At 24.6% G+C, this 6,000-nt stretch overlaps 4 non-coding genes across 4 annotated transcripts; all 4 read left to right on the forward strand.

The window, feature by feature from the left end:
- The first annotated feature begins 1,187 nt into the window (after positions 1–1,187).
- LOC121998872 lies at positions 1,188–1,348 on the forward strand. The gene has a single exon (XR_006116661.1). It is a non-coding gene; the product is annotated as a U1 spliceosomal RNA (small nuclear RNA).
- A 1,205-nt stretch (positions 1,349–2,553) lies between these two features.
- Positions 2,554–2,714, forward strand: LOC121998860. Its single transcript, XR_006116650.1, has one exon. It is a non-coding gene; the product is annotated as a U1 spliceosomal RNA (small nuclear RNA).
- A 1,187-nt stretch (positions 2,715–3,901) lies between these two features.
- LOC121998883 lies at positions 3,902–4,063 on the forward strand. Its single transcript, XR_006116671.1, has one exon. It is a non-coding gene; the product is annotated as a U1 spliceosomal RNA (small nuclear RNA).
- A 1,203-nt stretch (positions 4,064–5,266) lies between these two features.
- Positions 5,267–5,428, forward strand: LOC121998825. The gene has a single exon (XR_006116617.1). It is a non-coding gene; the product is annotated as a U1 spliceosomal RNA (small nuclear RNA).
- The last annotated feature ends 572 nt before the right edge of the window (positions 5,429–6,000 follow it).

Consider the following 6,000-nt stretch of genomic DNA (forward strand, 5'->3'; position numbering starts at 1 on the left):
ATTATTTTATTTATTTTAATCCTACTTTTATTAATAATAATAATAATAATAATAATTTTTTATATATAACTTGATTGGTTTTATTTAATCATTTTACACACATTCTGATATTTTTAAAAAATTAATATAATCTAAGAAAACCAAATAAATGAAACTAAATTTATTGTCAAAATTAATAGTATAAATATTTCAAATTAGTCAATTAAAAAAATGATAATCCTATTTAACTTTATTAACTATCTCTCGAAGTAATCGGTACAATCTCATATAAATTTTCCATAGACGATCAGAGTAAATTGAGATACAAATACAATATAGATTGGGTTCGAACCGAGGGTTCGAACCGTGAATATCAGGTGATAACATCAATGCTGATTAACCAATTGCATAAGTAATTTATTTCAAATTATAAAAATGAAATAAAATTAAAAATATGTGATATTTTATTTAAAAAATAAAGTTGTATTTTTTATTAGGTAAGTAAAAAATATACTTTAAAAAATTTTAAAAAATGTATAGTTAAAAAAATTAACATAAAATTAAAAAAACAAATGTTAAAAAAAAATTAAATTTAAAAAACAAAACACCTAAAGTTACTGTTGACTTTATAATAGAGGGAAATATAATAAAATATTAAACTAAATTATATATTAAAATTTTCAAATAAATAAATTTTTATTACATTATTTAGGTTGAACCAAATAAATTAGGTTTTATTTTATTCCTCATAATTTTGATTATGTGATTACATAATGATCACTTAACCAATTAATATTATATATGATAAATTGAACTAAACATATTTTAAAAGTAATGATAAGATATTCATTTATTCATTCGATTATTTAAGAATCATTGATCCAATTAGTTAGTGATACGGTGATGAAGTTAGACCCCCTTAGGTATAATGATTTTTCTAAGATTAACATTAGGATTTTGATAAATGATAAAATATTTTATGTTTATTATTTATGTTTTTTTATTTTGTGACTTATTCTTAATCTTAACAAAGTAGAAATATTGTAACTTTCATATTTGCATTGGAAATCTTTTTGAAAAAAGTAAGTTGCTTCTCTAATCCTAACATAATCAAGATTTAGATGATAATTAGTCTCATATTGTTAAAATAACAAGAAGCAAAATGTGAAAACTGCTATTAAAGCATATGGACATGAGCAATTTGCTCCATACTTACCTGGACGGGGTCTATGGGTAATCAAGATGGCCAATGACCTAGCCCAATGACCTCCATTGCACTTTGGAGGGGTATTGGTCTACCATCTCCCCAAGTTGGGAGAGTGGACGTCATAATTTGTTGTAGTGGGGGTACGCGTTCGCGCGACCCTTGCATAATTCTTAAAATAAATTATTTTATTTATTTTAATCCTACTTTTATTAATAATAATATTAATAATTTTATATATATAACATGATTGATTTTATTTAATCATTTTACACACATTCTGATATTTTTAAAAAATTAATATAATCTAAGAAAACCAAATAAATGAAACTAAATTTATTGTCAAAATTAATAGTATAAACATTTCAAATTAGTCAATTAAAAAAATTATAATCCTATTTAACTTTATTAACTATCTCTCGAAGTAATCGGTACATTCTCATATAAATTTTCCACCGACGATCAACGATCAGAGTAAATTGAGATACAAATACAATATAGTTTGGGTTCGAACCGAGGGTTCGAACCGTGAATATCTGGGTGATAACATCAATGCTGATTAACCAATTGCATAAGTAATTTATTTCAAATTATAAAAATGAAATAAAATTAAAAATATGTGATATTTTATTTAAAAAATAAAGTTGTATTTTTTATTAGGTAAGTAAAAAATATACTTAAAATTTTTTTAAAAAATGTATAGTTAAAAAAATTAACATAAAGTAAAAAAAACAAATGTTAAAAAAAAATTAAGTTTAAAAAACAAAACACCTAAAGTTACTTTTGACTTTATAATAGAGGGAAATATAATAAAATATTAAACTAAATTATATATTAAAATTTTCAAATAAATAAATTTTTATTACATTATTTAGGTTGAACCAAATAAATTAGGTTATATTTTATTCCTTATAATTTTGATTATGTGATTACATAATGATCACTTAACCAATTAATATTATATATGATAAATTGAACTAAACATACTTTAAAAGTTATGATAAGATATTCATTTATTCATTCGATTATTTAAGAATCATTGATCCAATTAGTTAGTGATACGGTGATGAAGATACACCCCCTTAGGTATAATGATTTTTCTAAGATTAACATTAGGATTTTGATAAATGATAAAATATTTTATGTTTATTATTTATGTTTTTTTATTTTGTGACTTATTCTTAATCTTAACAAATTAGAAATATTGTAACTTTCATATTTGCATTGGAAATCTTTTTGAAACAAGTAAGTTGCTTCTCTAATCCTAACATAATCAAGTTTTAGATTATAATTAGTCCCATATTGTTAAAATAACAAGAAGCAAAATGTGAAAAATGCTATTAAAACATATGGACATGAGCCTTTGTTCCATACTTACCTGGACGGGGTCTATGGGTGATCAAGATGGCCTATGACCTAGCCCAATGACCTCCATTGCACTTTGGAGGGGTATTGGTCTACCATCTCCCCAAGTTGGGAGAGTGGACGTCATAATTTGTTGTAGTGGGGGTACGCGTTTGCGCGACCCTTGCCTAATTCTTAAAATAAATTATTTTATTTATTTTAATCCTACTTTTATTAATAATAATATTAATAATTTTTTATATATAACTTGATTGGTTTTATTTAATCATTTTACACACATTCTTATATTTTTAAAAAATTAATATAATCTAAGAAAACCAAATAAATGAAACTAAATTTATTGTCAAAATTAATAGTATAAACATTTCAAATTAGTCAATTAAAAAAATTATAATCCTATTTAACTTTATTAACTATCTCTCGGTAGTCTCATATAAATTTTCCACCGACGATCAGAATAAATTGAGATACAAATATATTATAGTTAGGGTTCGAACCGAGGGTTCGAACCGTGAATATCTGGGTGATAACTTCAATGTTGATTAACCAATTGCATAAGTAATTTATTTCAAATTATAAAAATGAAATAAAATTAAAAATATGTGATATTTTATTTAAAAAATAAAGTTGTATTTTTTATTAGGTAAGTAAAAAAATATACTTAAAATTTTTTAAAAAATGTATAGTTAAAAAAATTAACATAAAGTTAAAAAAACAAATGTTAAAAAAAAATTAAGTTTAAAAAACAAAACACCTAAAGTTACTGTTGACTTTATAATAGAGGTAAATATAATAAAATATTAAACTAAATTATATTTTAAAATTTTCAAATAAATAAATTTTTATTACATTATTTAGGTTGAACCAAATAAATTAGGTTATATTTTATTCCTCATAATTTTGATTATGTGATTACATAATGATCACTTAACTAATTAAGATTATATATGATAAATTCAACTAAACATACTTTAAAAGTTATGATAAGATATTCATTTATTCATTCGATTATTTAAGAATCATTGATCCAATTAGTTAGTGATACGGTGATGAAGATAGACCCCCTTAGGTATAATGATTTTTCTAAGATTAACATTAGGATTTTGATAAATAATAAAATATTTTATGTTTATTATTTATGTTTTTTTATTTTGTAACTTATTCTTAATCTTAACAAAGTAGAAATATTGTAACTTTCATATTTGCATTGGAAATCTTTTTGAAACAAGTAAGTTGCTTCTCTAATCCTAACATAATCAAGATTTAGATTATAATTAGTCCCATATTGTTAAAATAACAAGAAGCAAAATGTGAAAACTGCTATTAAAGCATATGGACATGAGCCTTTGCTCCATACTTACCTGGACGGGGTCTACGGGTAATCAAGATGTCCTATGACCTAGCCCAATGACCTCCATTGCACTTTGGAGAGGTATTGGTCTACCATCTCCCCAAGTTGGGAGAGTGGACGTCATAATTTGTTGTAGTGGGGGTACGCGTTCGCGCGACCCTTCCCTAATTCTTAAAATAAATTATTTTATTTATTTTAATCCTACTTTTAATAATAATAATAATAATATTAATTTTTTTATATATAACATGATTGGTTTTATTTAATCATTTTACACACATTCTTATATTTTTTAAAAATTAATATAATCTAAGAAAACCAAATAAATGAAACTAAATTTATTGTCAAAATTAATAGTATAAACATTTCAAATTAGTCAATTAAAAAAATGATAATCCTATTTAACTTTATTAACTATCTCTCGAAGTAATCGGTACAGTCTCATATAAATTTTCCACCGCCGATCAGAGTAAATTGAGATACAAATACATTATAGTTTGGGTTCGAACCGAGGGTTCGAACCGTGAATATCTGGGTGATAACATCAATGCTGATTAACCAATTGCATAAGTAATTTATTTCAAATTATAAAAATGAAATAAAATTAAAAATATGTGATATTTTATTTAAAAAATAAAGTTGTATTTTTTATTAGGTAAGTAAAAAATATTCTTAAAAAAATTAAAAAATATATATAGTTAAAAAAATTAACATAAAGTTAAAAAAACAAATGTTAAAAAAAATTAAGTTTAAAAAACAAAACACCTAAAGTTACTGTTGATTTTATAATAGAGGGAAATATAATAAAATATTAAACTAAATTATATATTAAAATTTTCAAATAAATAAATTTTTATTACATTATTTAGGTTGAACCAAATAAATTAGGTTATATTTTATTCCCCATAATTTTGATTATGTGATTATATAATGATCACTTAACCAATTAAGATTATATATGATAACTTGAACCAAACACACTTTAAAAGTTATGATAAGATATTCATTTATTCAATCGATTATTTAAAAATCATTGATCCAATTAGTTAATGATACGGTGATGAAGATAGACCCCCTTAGGTATAATGATTTTTCTAAGATTAACATTAGGATTTTGATAAATGATAAAATATTTTATGTTTATTATTTATGTTTTTTTTTTATTTTGCGACTTATTCTTAATCTTAACAAAGTATAAATATTGTAACTTTCATATTTGCATTGGAAATCTTTTTGAAACAAGTAAGTTGCTTCTCTAATCCTAATATAATCAAGTTTTAGATTATAATTAGTCCCATATTATTAAAATAACAAGAAGCAAAATGTGAAAACTGCTATTAAAGCATATGGACATGAGCCTTTGCTTCATACTTACCTGGACGGGGTCTATGGGTGATCAAGATGGCCTATGACCTAGCCCAGTGACCTCCATTGCACTTTGGAGGGGTTTTGGTTTACCATCTCCCCAAGTTGGGAGAGTGGACGTCATAATTTGTTGTAGTGGGGGTACGCGTTCGCGCGGCCCCTGCCTAATTCTTAAAATAAATTATTTTATTTATTTTAATCCTAATTTTATTAATAACAATAATAATAATAATTTTTTATATATCACATGATTGGTTTTATTTAATCATTTTACACATATTATTATATTTTTAAAAAATTAATATAATCTAAGAAAACCAAATAATCTAGAAGACATGAATTCAATCTGTGGAGGATGCAGACGGAATTCAATCTATGGAAGATGCAGACGGAAACCTTTATTCTTATGAACGACCATGATGGTGGCATGACACTGAGGAGACCAACACAAAACTCAGAAGCAAACCAATAGGAAATAAAGTTAGTTTCAGATTTATTACCTAACGAAGTTACTTGCAGGATAGGGAAGGTCAAGGATGCCCACGAGTTTTGGACCTACCTGACCAAGCTTCACGAGTAGCCGTTGGAGTTAGACGATCAAGTCGAAATCGAATCCAGACTCGAGTCAGATCCAACGAAAAAGCCTACTGAATTAGGGGATGCGCTTAAGGTTAGTATAGTTTATCAAAATACCCCTATCAATAGTAGGTTAAATAATCTGCATGATGATTCAGAT

Source organism: Zingiber officinale, chromosome 6A, assembly GCF_018446385.1.
Source record: "Zingiber officinale cultivar Zhangliang chromosome 6A, Zo_v1.1, whole genome shotgun sequence".
Classification (NCBI taxonomy): Eukaryota; Viridiplantae; Streptophyta; class Magnoliopsida; order Zingiberales; family Zingiberaceae; genus Zingiber; species Zingiber officinale.